Consider the following 18,346-nt stretch of genomic DNA (forward strand, 5'->3'; position numbering starts at 1 on the left):
GATGTCGGAGATTTCATGTTTTACCAGAGTCCTGATATTCACGGTACACTCGCGAAATGGTACGGGAAAATCCCCACTTCATCGCTACCTCGAAGATGCTGTGTCCCATCGCTCGTGCGCCGACAGTAACATCACGTTGAAAGTCACTCCAATCTTGATAACCTGACATTGTATCAGCAGTAACAGATCTACAAACTGCGCCAGACACTTGTTGTCTAATGTAGGCGTTGCCGACCGCAGCGCCGTATTCTGCCTGTTTACATACCTCTGTATTTGAATATGCGTGCCTATACCAGTTTCCTTGGCGTTTCAGTGTACAATCGAGCAGTGCTACTTGGCAGCGACACGTCGTGGGAAAATTACTTCCGTCAAGTTTTGGACGCCAGCGTCTGTCTCGAACTGTTAACAGTTGCAGTGGCCACGTAATGCTGGTGAGGAAAGCGCGCTCGGTAGCACCCGAGCGCGTGGCTGCGCTGAAGGGAAGGAAACGGCGCGTTGCTCATTTTTGGGCAGCCGGTGCGCCCTGGGCGCCGGTAAACACGCGTTACGCAAGGCGTGCTGACGTCACGCGGTGTAAGGCGAGCGTCGTGGGACGGGCGGGCAGCTCCTGGTCAAGCGGGCGACAGGTGGCGGCTGGGCAGCCGGCGCCGGAAAGTCGCCTCCACACGCCGGGATTAGCCCGCTCAGAAGAGGCAGCGAAACATCAGACGTGGGTCCGCCGTGTCGAACATCACTCGTCCACCACGCACAGCGATGCTGCGACTGTGGCGGGAAAGCCGAAGCCGCGAAACCTCCTCCCACTCCTAACTCCCATAAAACTACCGTCCTGCAAATTTTTCCAAGTAGATTTAGCACGTTCTATAAACTTGTTGTTGTTGTCTTCAGCCCGAAGACCGGTTCCGTTCAGCTCTCCACGCTGCTCCATCCTGTGCAAACCTCTTCAACTCCGGGTAACTACTGCGACCTACAATCTTCTGAATGTGCTAACTGTATTCATCTCTTGGTATCCCTCTACGATTTTATCTACCACGCTTCCCTCCAGTACTAAATTGGTGATCCCTTGATGCCTCAGAACGTGTCCTACCAACCGATCCCTGTTTCTAGCCAGGTTATGCCACAAATTTCCGTTATCCCCAATTCTGTAGGCCTACAGTGCCTCCTCATTAGTTACGTGACCTGCCCATCAAACCTGCGGCGTTCTTCGGTAACACCATATTTCGAAAGCTTCTATTCTTTTCCCGTCTAAACTTTTTATCGTTCATGTTTCACTTTCAAGCATGACTTGACCCCATACAGATACTTTTAGAAAAGACTCTTCTTGCCATTCTCATTCTATATTTTAGATCACCTCTGGTTCAAATGGCTCCGAGCCTTATGGGACTTAACATCTGAGGTCATCAGTACCCTAGAACTTAGAACTACTTAAACCTAACTAACCTAAGGACATCACACGCATCCATGCCAGAGGCAGGATTCGAACCTGCGGCCGCGCGGTTCCAGACTGAAGCGCCTGGAATCGCTCGGCCACACCGGCCGGCGATCTCTCTACTTCGACCATCATCACTTATTTTGCTCCCCTAATAACAAAACTCATCTGCTGCTTTAAGTGTCTCATTTCCTAAGTACGTTTAATAAAAATCAAGCATTATTGGAAAAATACCTAAATGAACCACATAGATATAAAATATTACACATTAATTGTACTAGGGGACTTCAAAACGTAAGTTACACATTATCGCGTGAAGCCAGTGCTGCAAAAAATTCTTTATTCAATCATTATAATCATACATAACCTACTACCTAAATACATTAGTAGGTCATAATTCCAACTATTAACAATTGACAATTCTGCAGCTTTAATATCTAACACTACAGTTAATACTACAATTCCTTCAACACTATGGGGACTAATCTACTGTTAATTATTATACATGTTGTTTATGATGATTGAATTATATGTTCCTCTACAACTGTTAGACTAGAATACTACTTTTGGTATGTTACTGTGAATACTCTACCTGCAGCGTTACAGGTGTGCCAGTAGAAACAAACCTAATTTTGCTGCCCTTTCCGCAATTCTATACTAGTCTTTATTCCTATTTCTAATCCTACAACTACTCTATCACTATCTCTACTGTCGTGATCGGTGCGTTGTCAAGTCCGGTGTTGATGTACAATCCCCCCCTCCTAATCCAAAAACATGGCGGATTCCAGCCTTGAGGCGGCTGGCCAAGTCCATTTCCCGGCGGAACAGGGGAGGTGTACGGCGTCTAAGTCTCGTGTTGTTTATTCTTTTAATTGTTTCTTAAGTATTCTCTGAGGACTTTACTTGAAATCGCATTTACAAAGTATCAGTAAACAGTGGTCGGAATCAATTCTTCGCCGCGCGGGGTAGCCTTGCGGTCCTAGGCGCCTTGCCACGGTTCGCGCGGTTAACCCCGTCAGAGGTTCGAGTCCTCCCTCGGTCATGGGTGTGTGTGTTCTCCTTAGCGTAAGTTAGTTTAAGTTACATTAAGTAGTGTATAAGCCTAGGTGCCGATGACCTTAATAGTTTGGTCTCATAGCAACTTACCACAAATTTCCAAATTTCTTCAAATTCTCTACGACAGAAAGCCGCTCCTTTGCATGGAGACATTCGAGAACCGCTCTTCTGACACCCTCATCATTCGAAACTCTCCCCTCCCAGATGTTGTTTCAGCTTTCCGAGGAGATGAAAACCGCGCGGTGCAAGATGCCGGCTTGCCGATCAACATCACTCATGTCTGTTGTGCCGTGGTCGATATGTTAGCACCATTTCACTGCGGCAGGTAAAGACATTGCAGTTGTTCCATACCCCGCCAGAGTTTCATAGGAAATCAGTGTGCAATCGGCTATACACCTGCTGCGCAAATGAATCATACTGTCCCGCATACCTCACTCAACTGAAGTGCGTTTCCAAGTGCCGCGCGATTTCCGACACACAGTGTGGTGCCCCTGTTATCAGTACCTCAGTAGAACTGTGTCTGTAGGAAATCCGGAACATGCACTCCCTTCCCATAATGCGCCGCTCTTCTTGAACAGTGGTGTTACCGTTACACGATATGAGGAACTTGTTTTCTGAACCCCTTACGCATCATTGTAGTAAATAAATTAAAGAGTAACATAGACTTTCTAAGGAAATTGAAAGTAGAACAAACTTCATGTGTTATTGTCTATGACAGCTACTTTACATTAGTTTTTGTAAGATGTGTAATAAAGAACAAATGTTATTTGTTCTTCGAGATCAACGGTTGCAGGGTTGGGTATTGCATTGATGGATGAATGGCCAAATATCCGTCCAGAGCTGATCGATAGCCTCATACTGTCCATGCCACGCAGGTGTGTAACTGTACTGGCCGTCCGAGGTGATCTCACACCATATTAGAGGGCAACGAGCATGTTTCACTGGTATGGTTGCCCCGTGGTGCCTCACTCTACGTAAATGCCATGTAAACCTCAAGTAAAGAGTTGAGACAGTAAAATATAGTACTGTATTACACACAAATTACACTTCTGCCCGATATCTGAATAAAATACTTTACCATATGTCTATTATGTATGATATCTCACCTGATTCCCTAGTTGTTTTGAGCAATGTATTGTAGCGCTGGCAGGGGTCTGGGTGTTGTTTATCACCTGGCCGACTGGGCGAGCTGTGGCCCCATTTAGAAAGAGTTGGTCCACTGCCGCTTTTAAATTCGAGACAGGTAGGTCTGTAATTAATCCGCATATATGCTGTGCATTACGGCAAAGAGTACATCGTACAATATTATCTATTCTCTTCCCATTCGTCCGCAGCTCGTGCTCTTGCGGTAGCGTTCTCGCTTCCCGCGCACCGGGTTCCCGCGTTCGATTCCCGTTGGGGTCAGGGATTTTCCCTGTCTCAAGATGACTGGATGTTGTTGTGTTGTCTTCATCATCATTCATCCCCATTACGGTCGGAGGAAGGCAGTGGCAAATCACCTCCGCTAGGACCTTGCCTAGTCGGAGGTGCGGGTCTCCCGCATCGTTCCCTACGCTCCTTGAAGTATGGGACCCCATCATCATCATCATCATCATCATCATCATCATCATCATCATCATCATCTTTCCTTTCCTATTTCACGTTATATGTAAGAGAAGATGCAGTCATATGTACCTGTACGTGCTCCAATCTCTGTCATCTTATTCTCATAATCCGTACGCAAGAAGAAGAAACTCTACTTCAGTTGGTTAGTTACTTAATGTTGTTACTATACTGAGACGTTTTGTAAGGAGGACACTCCTTGGTAACGTCACTTCCGCCGTTGACTGCTGCCAGAACACGCCCAGTATTGCCGCCGACGTCTGAACACACACGAACACCCCTGACAAGCTAGCCTCCGCGCAGGAATAGTATGCCAGGGGCTGTGTAGTACACACACTTGCCACGGGTAGTCGATCGAGACGAGGGGCTTTACGTAGGACGCACAAGGGCCGACGCCTCGCCTGGGACGAGTGCAGCGTCAGAGGTCCAGGGCGCTTCTGCTGCAGGGACGCAGGGGTACCCCCCCCCTCCCCCTTTGTCCTTGTAGCACAGCCGGTGGGTTACGCAAACTCTCCCGCTCTTTCTCGCAGCGCAGATCCGCCCGCGGCCATTGGCAACCCCACTGCAGCAGCAGCAGGGAACGGCACCCCTGGGAGCAGTTGGCGCGGCGGCCGCTAGATGTCGGCGCCGCAGTGCAGTATCGATCTCTGCGGTCGCGGCGCCGCTGCATGCGATTAGACCGTCCGACGCGGCGCGCGGCCGCCACTCGATACGCCGCCTCGCGAGGAAATCGAGGGCGCGTCGCGTCGCGTCACGCGAGCCGAGGCGGCCGGGCTGCGTGGACGCGTCGAGCCTGATTACATTTAGCCATCCCGCCAAAGATATCTGCTTTCCGAGCGTCTGGCTCTGTGATAAAAGTGCGAGACTACGGGTTCTGTCCCTCGCAGTCGCTGTATTGTTGTCTGCTCCCCTATAACTGGCTCGGTAAGTCAGTTCAAAGAGCGAAGGAAGGCGAGGCGAGGCAATTCCGCCTCCAGTAAGACGCATGCCTAGAAGTAGCGCATTAGTGCCCGAACTGGCCGTCGGGTTGATGACAGTTTTACGATTTTTTTTACCCGTTGTACGCTACTGCCGCCTGTGAATCGCCCGTTTCCTTTTAGTCACAACACTAAACTGAATTATTATTAGTTTTTAACAAAGAGAGACGTAAAGTTCCTTGCGGATGAAAGATAATTCATAAGGAAGAGGAGATGCTTCAAAAAGAGGGTTTTAGATATTATGTGTGCGCAATTTATTTCTAATCAAACACTACTTAAAAGAGTCCGCTTCAGCCTCCATACTACAATATGGAAATAAAGCAATAATGTATTAACTAGCAGAACTGTAGACAACAAAATCCTTTTTTCACATCTTTTAAATGTTTCAGAAGAGATTAACAAAAAATTAAACTCAAGCAAAAAAATCTCTCAGTAGTCTTCGTTTTCTTACACGGTTCCATTCATGAGTTCAGATTTTGCAAACTTTACAGTAGATCCTCCAGTGCTGTTGAGGAATTGCATTCATTCTCTCTCTCTTTTCGTAACATTTCAGGCATACTTTTTTTTTTTTTTTTTTTTTTTTTTTTTTTTTTTTTTTTTTTTTTGTCTGTTCACTCCTCCAACAGTCTATTATTTTTAACCCAGTATATCTCCTTCCATAATACATACATTGTTTATTGATACATAAAAGAACCTTCATGGACTCAGCTTTAGACACAAACAGTTCATCCTCTAAAGTAGAGGAGACCTCGACGCATGGCTCTTCGAACTCCAGAGGAAAACAGCATTGCTGGTACAAAGACTGTGCGCCAACTACTCTACTAATCAAAGTTTGAAAGATTTTCTCCACGGTTTGGCACTTAGAACACGTCTAGGGACATGCAACTGGCTACCGAGAAAACAGCAGCACTGGTTACGCCTTTTGTGAAAAAAATGGCACTTAGAACGTTCGACATTTCCACTCTTCATATCGCACCCCGGCGAGAACAGTGGCACAACTAAAAATGCAATACCGTGGAAACTCGACTTAAAGAATTAAACCTACTATTGAAATTGTATAAGCTTCCTTTAAATTTCAAGTAAGTATTGTTGGCAGTAAATTCCGCTAGATTTTTCATGAGAGTTGGGGCACTGCGCAAGTCTTTTTTCAGTGAAAAACTAAAAGTTGCCGTTTTTCGACCTGACACTTCCCTTGCTGGCGTGCGGTGTGTAGATTTAGGTGACACTCTTCCGTAGCAGAGTTCGCTAACGCAGGCTTTTGTGCGGTGGCGCCCGATTCCGGGGAAATCCGGTTAGAATACAGGCCCTGAAAAATTTTCAGTGCCGGTATTTGGCCGGTAATGTCTTTAGAGATGGTATCGAAAAGTTCCGTATCACAAGTCTTTGCACCTCTGTTCCGGATTAAATACGAAACTTGTCCGCCGTGTCTCACGAAGGAAGGGCGCGTGACACTGTTGACGGTGATACGTCCGTCGGATGGAGACTCTTAAGCTCGCCGGCCTCCTCGCCGCTATTTGGGGGGAACAGCCTGTGTGCCGGCAACAGGTTTCAGCCTCTGCCGACCCTTCTTCCAGAATAAGGAAAACCCCACACTGCACTGTACACACACTCGCCACAGTGCTCCACAAGACACAGATACACACTCGACGCTTGATAACAGGTTACGAAAACGCAGCACTAAACCACCTCCAGTAGGACCTTGCCTAGAACAGCGAAGCCGGATTCCCGCACCACATCTCCTACACTCATTCCCACAGTAGGAGAGGCCCCGAACGCTCGGCTCCACCAGAGGCCCTCCGCCGGCGCCTTTTGCCTATTCTCGGCGAGTTTCAAGGCTCAGAAACAGTCTACACCGGTGGATCAGGTGTAGACAGTCTATGAATTTTATCCATAGTGGATGCTGTCGAACTCTGTGTCTGTTCCTTTATGGGGTGTAGAAAATTATCCGCTACCAGTCACAATAAAAGGTTATTTATTTGTCACACGGCCGGTTTCGGGCTTGCGCCCATCCTCAGGTGTTTGCACATTCATGTACATGTTTATACTGTTGGAGATCACTGTATAAATACAAAAAAGATTATTTGCTGGTGACTACACAGATATAAGTGGGACAATTGTAAGTGGTAAGGTAGCATTTGACGAAAATATATCTGTACTTACATAAAGATGAAGCACCATTATTACAGTTATGCTGTGGCGATAGTTTTGCCACTTAGTTACACACTTATTGTCATTTTCACATCCATATTTCAGTATAGCTTCATATTTCACTATTGTGATTTGCACTCGTGAAATACACTATGTTTACATACCAACATGTGGGCGTGCTCAAAGAACTTAGATGTAGGAGGTGTAAAGATGTTGCTCATTCAGAAACTTCAAGGAACTTAGCCACAGGAAGTGCAAGTTTGTTTCATATATATAAATTTAAAAAGCTATTATAGACTGCGACGTTTCTTCATTTACATTTTTGTCGTAGAACTTACATCTAGGAAGTACAATGATGTTATATGTATGAAATTACTCAAAGCTATTACAGATTAAAAAATGACAGCTAGAACTGTTTTGAGCCACATTGATGTCGGAGAACTTAGATCTAGGAGGTACATAATGTTACGCACATGAAATATTGAAAGAATGAGCAACATCTTTACATCTAAGTTCTTTGACCACAGCCCACAAATAAATAACCTTTTACTGTGACTGGTAGCGGATAATTTTCTAGACCCTGTAGACAGTCTTGTTATCTTCGCCTACGCTCACTTTGGAGATAGACTGAACGCGCCTTACCGGCTGGCTGCAGTGTTTCCGGTGCTGAGTCGGTGGCCATCTACCGCGCTCTTGAGGATATCCGCTCCTGCGCCGGCGAGTCCTTCATCTGTAGTGACTCCTTAAACAGCCTACAAACTCTCGACCGGTGCTTCCGTCGCCATCCTGTGGTAATGATTATCCAGGAGTCTCTTTGTGCCCTCGAAAACGGTGGACTTTCAGTAACCTTCATTGGGACCCACGACATGTGGGGATCCCGGCCAGTGAAGCTGCTGACAGTCTGGCCAAACAGGCTACCAGTGAACCAATTCTGGAGATCGGCCTGCCGGAGACTGATCTTCGATCGGTGTTCCATCGTAAAGTTTTCTCGATCTGGTACACTGACTGGCGTACCCTCAACAATTAACAACGTGTTATCGAGATTGAATGTGTGGCAGTCATCCGTGCGAGCCACTCGCAGGGACTCTGTTGTCCTTTGCCGGGTCCGCATCGGCCGTGCTTGGCTAACACTCAGTCACCTACATCTACAACTACATTTATACTCCGCAAGCCACCCAACGGTGTGTGGCGGAGGGCACTTTACGTGCCACTGTCATTACCTCCCTTTCCTGTTCCAGTCGCGTATGGTTCGCGGGAAGAACGGCTGCCGGGTAGCCTCCGTGCGCGCTCGAATCTCTCTAATTTTACATTCGTGATCTCCTCTGGAGGTATAAGTAGGGGGAAGCAATATATTCGATACCTCATCCAGAAACGCACCCTCTCCAAACCTGGACAGCAAGCTACACCGCGATGCAGAGCGCCTCAACGCGCCGCTCTTCTTTGGATCTTCTCTATCTCCTCCGTCAACTCGATCTGGTACGGATCCCACATTGATGAGCAATACTCAAGTATAGGTCGAAGGAGTGTTTTGTAAGCCACCTCCTTTGTTGATGGACTACATTTTCTAAGGACTCTCCCAATGAATCTCAACCTGGCACCCACCTTACCAAAAGTTAATTTTATATGATCATTCCACTTCAATTCGTTCCGTACGCATACTGCCAGATATTTTACAGAAGTAACTGCTACCAGTGTTTGTTCCGCTATCATATAATCGTAGAATAAAGGAACCTTCTTTCTATGTATTCCCAATACATTACATTTGTCTATGTTAATGGTCAGTTGCCACTCCCTGCACCAAGTGCCTATCCGCTGCAGATTTCGCTGCAATTTTCTAATGCCGCAACTTCTCTGTATACTATCATCCGCGAAAAGCCGCATGGAACTTCTGACACTATCTACTAGGTCATTTATATATATTGTGAAAAGCAATGGTCCCATAACACTCCCCTGTGGCACGCCAGAGGTTACTTTAACGTCTGTAGACGTCTCTCCATTGATAACAACATGCTGTGTTCTGTTTGCTAAAACCTCTTCAATCCAACCACCCAGCTGTTCTGATATTCCGTGGGTCTTACTTTGTTTATCAGGCGACAGTGCGGAACTGTATCGAACGCCTTCCGGAAGTGAAGGAAAATGGCATCTCCCTGGGAGCCTGTATCTAATATTTTCTGGGTCTCGTGCACAAATAAAGCGAGTTGGGTCTCACACGATCGCTGTTTCCGGAATCCATGTTGATTCTTACTGAGTAGATTCTGAGTTTCCAGAAATGACATGATACGCGAGCAAAAGACATGTTCTAAAAATTCTGCAACAGATCGATGTCAGAAATATAGGCCTATAGTTTTGCGCATCTGCTCGACGACCCTTCTTGAAAACTGGAACTACCTGTGCTCTTTTCCAATCATTTGGAACCTTCCGTTCCTCTAGAGACTTGCGGTACACGGCTGTTAGAAGGGGGGCAAGTTCTTTCGCGTACTCTGTGTAGAATCGAATTGGTATCCCGTCAGGTCCAGTGGACTTTCCTCGGTTGAGTGATTTCAGTTGCTTTTCTATTCCTTGGACACTTATTTCAATGTCAGCCATTTTTTCCTCCCTCTAGAAGACCCACCTCGGTGTCGCTGTGGCTCCCCCATGGCTGTCTTGCACATATTGTTGGACTGCCCAATTCTAGCTGCTCTGCGGAGGACTTTTAACCTTCCCGCCATACTGCCGACAGTGTTGGGAGACAGTGCGTCAGTGGCTGCTGTTGTTTCACGTTTTACTCGTGAGGGGCGATTTTATCTGAGAATCTAAGGGTGGGCGTCTGCCCTCCTCCTTGATGTTAACAAATTTATGTTGTCCAGAAAAGGTTTCCTTGCCATTGCCAGTCTACATTTTATATCCTCTCTACTTCGACCATCATCAGTTATTTTGCTCCCCAAACATCAAAACTCGTTTACTACTTTGTGTCATTTCCTAATCCAATTCCCTCAGCATCACCCGACTTAATTCGACTACATTCCATTATCCTCGTTTTGCTGTTGTTGATGTTCATCTTATACCCTCCTTTCAAGACACTGTCCATTCCGTTCAACTGCTCTTGCAAGTCATTTTGCTGTCTCTCACAGAATTGCAATGTCATCGGCGAACCTCAAAGTTTTTATTTCTTCTCCATGGATTTTAATACCTACTCCGATTTTTGTTTTGTTTCCTTTACTGCTTGCTCAATATACAGATTGAATAACATCGGGGACAGGCTACAACCCTGTGTCACTCCCATCCCAACCACTGCTTACCTTTGATGTCCCTCGACTCTTATAACTGCCATCTGCTTTCTATACAAATTGTAAATAGCGTTTTACTCCCTGTATTTTACCCCTGCCACCTTCAGAATTTGAAAGAGAGTATTCCAGTCAACATTGTCAAAAGCTTTCTCTAAGTCTACAAATGCTAGAAACGTAGGTTTGCCTTTCCTTAATCTAGGTTCTCAGATAAGTCGTAGGGTCAGTATTGCCTCACGTGTTCCAACATTTCTGCGGAATCCAAACTGATCTTCCCCGAGGTCGGCTTCTACCAGTTTTTCCATCCGTCTGTAAAGAATTCGCGATTTGCTTGCATGACGAAAAAGGGACTGAAGGGGCTGTAGTTTGGTCCCTTTACACCCCAACCAACCAGAGTAGGGGAACGCTTCGCCTTTTTCGTGAGGTCAGAAGACATTCCTTAACGTGTGGCGCTGCGCGCTTCTGTGTTTCGCAGAGCGCTAGATGCAGAAGTTGTAAACCACGAGTGGCTGGTTCCACAGGCTGTGTGTAATAATAGTCCGCCGCCCGTGCTGTGTGCTGCAGGTAGCCGTGTGCGCCTGACCCTGTGGACGTTGGCTCCCCTCATCTCAAACACCAGCTGCTGCACGAGCCGCACCACCGCCGCCCGCCCTCTGCTCCTGCTTAGCTTCAGCTGGCCCGCCTCGTCTCACACACAGGTGAGTCCACAACCAGTCGGTATGTATACTGAGGTCACAAAAGTGATGGGACCGCGACATGCACATATACAGATGGCGTTGGTGTCGCGTGCACGAGGTATCGAAAGGCCAGTGTGTTGGTAGAGCTGTCATTTGTAGACAGGTGATTGATTCGTGCTAAAAGGTTTCCGACGTCATTATGGCCGCACGAGTGGACTTATGACTTTCAACGCGGGATAATGGCTGGAAGTAGGCGCATGGGACATTTCATTTCGGAAATCGTTAGGGAATTCAGCATTCCGAGATCCACAGTGTGCTGAGAATAGCAAATTTTAAGTATTGCCTCTCACCACGGACAACGCAGCAGCCGAGGGGCTTCACTTAACGACAGGGAGCACAGCTTATAATTAAAAGTTTCTTTGAGACATTCAAGTCTCTGCATTATCTACGATAATGATCAAAGCAGAATGAACCCGGGTCTTCTTGCTTGATAGGCAGAAATGCTAACCATTACACCACCACAGCAGGATGGTCAACATTGCTTCACGAACTACCCGAATTGAGTGCCCTCTCCAACACAAACTTCAATTCATATCTTCTGCTTATTTTCCCTTACATTGTCACTACTGCCGGGGCTCTCCGACATTGGAATAGCACCCCAGCGTTGGACGTAATGGGAAAGTCCAGTACCATAGGGGATTTTGTAGATCTATCCCATTACGTACAACGCTGGGGTGCTTTTCCAATGTCGTAGAGCCGTGGCTGTGGTGATAATGTAAGGGAAAATAAGCTTTAGTTTTATTCACTCCGTCTTCAGGCCACGAATGGCCTACCGGGACCATCCGACCGCCATGTCATCCTCAGAGGAGGATGCGTATAGGAGCAGCGTGGGGTCAGCACACCGCTCTCCCGGTCTTTATGCTGGTATTCTTGACCGAAGCCGCTACTATTCGGTCGAGTAGCTCCTCAGTTGGCATCACGAGGCTGAGTGCACCCCGAAAAAATGGCAACAGCGCATGGCGGCGGGATGGTCACCCATCCAAGTGCCGGCCACGCCCGACAGCACTTAATTTCGGTGATCTCACGGGAACCGGTGTATCCACTGCGGCAAGGCCGTTGCCAAGGGAAAATAAGCAGAAGATATGAATTGAAGTTTGAGTTGGGGAGGGTACTCAATTCGGGTAGTTCGTGCACCAATGTTGACCGTCGTGCTGTGGTGGTGCAATGGTTAGCATTTCTGCCTAGCTTGCAAGAAGACCCGGGTTCGAGTCCAGGCCGCAGCACAAATTTTAATTCATTTCTTCCGCTTCGATCATTATCGAGACCAGCGGTGTCAGTCCTAATTGACAATCAACACGGCGTGAAATAACTGCAGAATCCAATGTGCGACAGTGCGGCGAAATCTGGCGTCAAAGGGCCATGGGAGCAGACGACCGACGCGAATGCCTTCCCTAACAGCACGACATCGTCTGCAGCGCCTCTCGTGGGCCCGTGACCAAATCGTTGCACCTCAGAAGGTTGGAAAACCGTGGCCCAGTCAGATGAGTTCCGATTTCAATCGGTAAGAGCTGGCGATAGGGTTCGATTGTGGTGCAGACCTGACGAAGCCGTGGATCAAAGTTGTCAGAAAGGCACTGTGCAAGCTGGTGGTGGCTCCATAGTGGTGTGGACTGTGTTCATGTGGAATGGACTGGGTACTGCGGTCCAGCTGTACCGATCATCGACTGGGAATGGCTATGTTGGGCTACTTGGAGACCGTTTACAGCCAAGTTCGCAAACAAGGATGGAATGTCTGTGGATGACAATGCGCCGTGTCACTGGGTGACAGTTTTCGCAGTTTGTTCGAAGAACATTCTGGACATTTCGAGCGAATGATTTGGCCACCCACATCGCTCGACATGAATCCCACTGAACATTTATGGGAGATAATCGAGAGGTCAGTTCGCGCCGCACAAAGTCCAGCACCGGCCACACTTTGACAGTTAAGGCGGCTGTACGAGGAGCATGGCTCAATATTTCTGCAGGGGACTTCCAACGAGTTGTTAAGTCCATGCCACGTCTACTTGTTGAAGTACGCCTGGCGAAAGAAGGTCCTGCACGATATTCGGAGGTGTCCCGTAACTTTTGTTACCTCAGTGTACACGTATAATACACGTCCTGTTGCTTACATCCTGTTGCTTACAGCCGCCGTCATCCAGTCAAAGGCTTTTTTTCTGCCCTGTTTGTCCACAACAGATGCAAAATATGAAGTAGTCTTACTGGCTGAACTGCACTAAGGCATCAGTGACTGATGCCTCAAAATTGAAAAGTTCGTACAGAGTTCCCATATTGGAAATATTTATCCTCTTTTACCTATAAAGTCAACAACACAGTGGACATAGCCAGTCAGAGGCATCCAGTAATGTAAGCGTATAGTACATGGTTATCATGGCATGAGATCCGCTGGCTTCGCTAACTCACAACGAAACGGTAGCCTTCCAACGTAACTTAGAAGTCAGTTTGGGCCACGCCACAGGTAAGTCTCTTCACAATCTACATTCCAAAAAATAATATTGCTGCAAAATAAATATTGTCACTCTGCTGTTATATCCCTGTTTGCTAATGTATATTGTTCGTATCGGTAGCTTTAACGCCCAACCATTTAATCCCAAACTTGTAAGGTAAAAGTTACACAGACGGTAGAGAATCCTGAACTAATTATTTGGAGTAGTGATCTATGTACTACTTGGATGGAGATACCTGATCTCAGAGCATGGGACTTCGACATGCCTGCAAATTATCCTCATCTGCCGAGTCCGCCAAGTTGTAATTAGGCAAAAAAAAAAAAAAATCCACCTGTCTGTACGTGCTAAAGGATTCTTATTTCTGGCTTTGAGCTTTCTATCAATGTGCGATGAATAGTCTGATGTGGGACCAGAATCGAGAAGTCTTTTCATTATGCGTCACCTACCCAGCCGGGAATCGAACCCGGGTCCGTAGCATGGCATTCCTTTGCGCTGCCGACTTTTTTTTAAATCTCATATTGTTCGTTGAATTTGTTCATGGCGGACGTCCGACAGGTGGTTGAGTATGACAGCATGTACAGTGAGACGCGAGAAAGGGCGTATTCCCGTACAGGTGAATCGTTTTACTTGAAGGTCGCCTGCACCTGTACGGTAATATATAGGTTGTTGACGCATGGTGACGACATATAGAATTATGGGTCTGGCCGTGAGTCGTACACGGATAGCCGAATGGTAAGGCGGCCGCTCGCGACTAGCGGGAAATCCGGGTTTGTTTTATGAGAGTTCCGGAACCTGTACAGAAAATTGATCAACATAAACATCATTTCCGCCCTTGTTATTGCTGATGAAAACCACACATTCCATGTTGTACCACCATACAGCGAGACCTTCAGAGGTAGAGGTCCAGATTGCTGTACACACCGGTACCTCTAATACGCCGTAGCGCGTCCTCTTGCATTAATGCACGCCTGTATTCGTCGTGGCATACTATACACAAGTTCATCAAAGCATTGTTGGTCCAGATTGTCCCACTCTTCAACGGCGATTCGGCGTAGATCCCTCAGAGTTGTTGTAGGGCTCACATCGTCCATAAACAGCTCTTTTCAATCCATTCCAGGCATGTTCGATAATGTTCGTCTCTGGAGAACATGCTGGCCACTCTAGTCGAGTACTGAAGTCTTGTCTAGTCCTGAAGGAAGTCATTCACAAGATGTGCACGATGGAGGCGCGAATTGCCGTCCAAGAAGGCAAATGCCTCGCCAATATGCTGTCGATATGGTTGCACTATCGGTTGGAGGATGGCATTCACTTATCGTACAGCCGTTACGGCGCCGTCCATGACCACCAGCGGCGTATGTCGGCCCCACATAATGCCACCCCAAAACATCAGCGTCCACGCTGACCGGGTTGCCTCCAAACACGTCTCCGAGGATTATCTGGTTGAAGGCATATGCGACACTCATCGGTGAAGAGAACGTGATGCCAATCCTGAGCGGTCCATTCGGCATGTTGTTGGCCTATCACTACCGCGCTGCATAGTATCGAGGTTGCAAAGATGGGCCTCGCCGTAGACTTAGGGAGTGAAGTTGCTCATCATTCAACCTATTGCGCACAGTTTGAGTCGTAACACGACGTGCTGTGGCTGCACGAAAAGCATTATTCAATATGGTGGCGTTGCTGTCAGCGTTCCTCCGAGCCATAATCCATAGGTAGTGGTCATCGACTGCAGTAGTAGCTCTTGGGCGGCCTAAGCGAGGCATGTCATCGACAGTTCGTGTCTCTCTTTATCTTCTCCATGTCCGAACAACATCGCTTTGTGTCACTCCGAGACGCCTGGACACTTTCCTTGTTCAGAGCCCTTCGTGGCACAAAATTTTTTTCTGCGTTATATTTGAAGTACAGGATCCCTTAAAGTTCCTCCATAGTTTCAACAAAATCGTAACATGGAAACTATTGAGAGACAGACAGACGACCGTGATTCGTTGTTTAGCGTTTAGTAACTCTCAAAGTTCTGTTTCTGTTATCCCAGAATTTCAATGTGTGTTCCAGTCGTCGCTCGTAGAACATCATGGCGATATTAAGAGTTTTGCCCCTGTACAGATCAGCATTTCAGCCTCAACAGTTCTGACTCTTCCCCGACTCGTGCTCCAAGGGCAGGAGTGCCACTGACTGGTGGTGTGCATGCCGGACCCTCGACCTAACCCCACGGTAAGACGTCTAATAGAGTGACGACAGTCGAGAGAAGACCGGGGGGGGGGGGGGGGTTGACTTGTGATGGGACTGTCACGTCTTCCCAACCTGTCAGGAAATGTCATCCCACATGTTCCAACTCCAGTGTGGAATTCCACCATCACGCCGGCAGATGATGGACGGGTGCAGCTCTTCGATCTGTGGTATCAGGAGACGACGACGTCGAGGAAGATATTTGACACTGCCTGCCTCTGTAAAGTTTTTGAACCAACTCATTACGCTTATCTTTGCTGGTTTTGCCTGCGTCTCCCCCCCCCCCCCTCCCCTCCCCCCCATACCCCCACACTTGCGTCAAGCGGTAGCGTTGTCGAACATTTAGAGTCTGCATAGAAGATGGCACGTTGCGCATTCGCCTGCTCTGTTGCCATTTCTATACACTCTGCAGCAACGGTCAAAGGAAAAAATCTGAGAGTTGGTAAACACTTGACAGCAAACCGCAAAGCTATATCTCTAATAGTTTTTAAGTTGCGAGGGGCGTTCAATGAGTAATGCTACACTTTTTTTTTTCTGACACCAGGTCGGTTTTAATTAGGATTCCAGTACACCGAATTATTTCCCACTGTTCTGGCTAGAAAACAGTTTTTTGAAGATAATCTCCGTTCAATGCGACGGCCGTACCGACTTTACTCGGAGGGCCTGTGTGCCCGCATGGTTCCATCCTACTGGTCGAAGTCGGGCCAGCATCTTGCTTCATCCCTAACCTCCGCATCATTCCACGTATTGCTTCCCGTGGAGTGCATCCTTCGGGACCGAGCGAGGTGGCACAGTCGTTAGCACACTGGACTCGCATTCGGGAGGGCGACGGTTCAATCCCGCGTCCGGCCATCCTGATTTAGGTTTTCCGTTATTTCCCTAAATCGCTCCAGGCAAATGCCGTGATGGTTCCTTTGAAAGGGCACGGCCTACTTCCTTCCCCACCCTTCCATAATCCGATTGGGCCGATGACCTCGCTGTCTGGTGTCCTCCCCCACGATAACCCAACCCTTCATTGGGCCAGGCAGATGGAAGTCGGAAGGTGAGAGATCCGGTCTGTAGGGTGTATGAGGGAGAAGAGTCCAATTAAGTTTTGTGACTGATGGACGAGTGTGTTAGCACTACAAACAGGGACGTTCAGTTCTGCGGCGATCACCTCGAATGAGAGTGTCCGTACGTTCCGACATTGCAGGAGTCACATCTGTCTGCGGCCGGCCGGCAAACTGGAGATCGGACAGGTTTGCGCGACACTTTGCGATGACCAATGACACCTCGCCCAACGACTCACCGTGCTTTTGTTCTCTGCCAAGTCTCCGTAGACATCCTGCAAGCGCCTGTGAATAACTGCGATGCTGTGGTTTTCCGTCGAAAGAAACACTCTGCGTGGAACGCTCCTCCGTTACAGACGGCATTTTGATAGCTACGTATGGCGCCGCCGTCTATCGCAACTTCATGAAACTTTAGGGACTGAAGCGGAAGTATTCGACGGTGTACCGCAACTCATTCCGCATTTTTTTTTTTAGCCGAAATTGGCCGAGGAAAGAAGTGTCGCCGTTACTTAATGAACTCTCGGCGTATGATTTTTTTGAAAACGATAGCGGGACTTTGTGGAGAGGCTGTGTGTGTGAGGTTAGCGGCCGCGGTGAGTCAGCTAGGACGTGTGGTGTAATATCGAGCCGGCGCGGCCGTGACCCACATCACATCCCGCCCAGCCCCCATTCTCCGCGGCCGCGGGCTTTCTTCCTCTGGAAATGAGCCGGCCGCCGCGCTTTCCCCCTCTGCCATTACCAGCCAACATGCTAGATACGCCCGCTAAAGGCCTGGCCAGACAGAATCCGGCCTGCCGCTGAGACGGACGGCGCAGTGGGAGGCCGGGCCCTTCAACGGCCAGGGACGACACACAGGCAACGGCCGGCCGCAGCGACTCTTTATTATATCTCTTAAAAAAATAATGTGCAACTAATATATTTTAGAGGAAACACTCTCCTAGTAAATTTGTTTGTCCTTTGATTTATCGTGATCTGTTACTGATTTGTAGTGAAGTTAGTTTTTACGTTTAGCTTTCAAAAAAATACAAAAGAGATATAATAAGCAAAATAATGAATTTCGTAGGTTTCCAATTACGTATTATATCTGGTTTTATCGAGCGCCAGGCTCCCTACAAATTACTGTAAATGCAATAGCGTAGTATTACTCAGCTCCAGTTCACTGATCTGAAATTATTACTATTAGACAAGTTTTAATAAAATTATTTCACTGGATTAATCTCACTGAATATTTTTACATAATTTTTTCCGCTCCGGCTATCAGATATTGTGCTGTGAAAAAATATTTTTAAATGTACCGCGTAATGGCGGCTAATTGTTAACAGTCAGAGATCACTGTTACGCGCCCCGCAGCAGCTGGAAACATGCAAAATAATTTTCATTAAATATTCTTTTCTTAAGATAAATGTGCCGTAGGTTCTTGA

At 47.5% G+C, this 18,346-nt stretch overlaps 1 protein-coding gene across 5 annotated transcripts in view; it reads left to right on the forward strand.

The window, feature by feature from the left end:
* The window catches only part of LOC126210295 (kinesin light chain), a 424,978-nt gene that overhangs the window by 76,497 nt on the left and 330,135 nt on the right, over positions 1 to 18,346 (forward strand). For 2 of the 5 annotated variants that reach the window (XM_049939489.1, XM_049939490.1), the window contains one exon: positions 11,037 to 11,170. The exons of the other annotated variants lie outside the window; for them this stretch is intronic. The gene's annotated coding sequence lies outside the window, so the exon portion shown is untranslated. The remainder of the gene's footprint in view (positions 1 to 11,036; positions 11,171 to 18,346) is intronic. 5 annotated transcript variants of the gene reach the window in all.

Source organism: Schistocerca nitens, chromosome 10 (assembly GCF_023898315.1).
Source record: "Schistocerca nitens isolate TAMUIC-IGC-003100 chromosome 10, iqSchNite1.1, whole genome shotgun sequence".
NCBI classification, from domain to species: Eukaryota; Metazoa; Arthropoda; class Insecta; order Orthoptera; family Acrididae; genus Schistocerca; species Schistocerca nitens.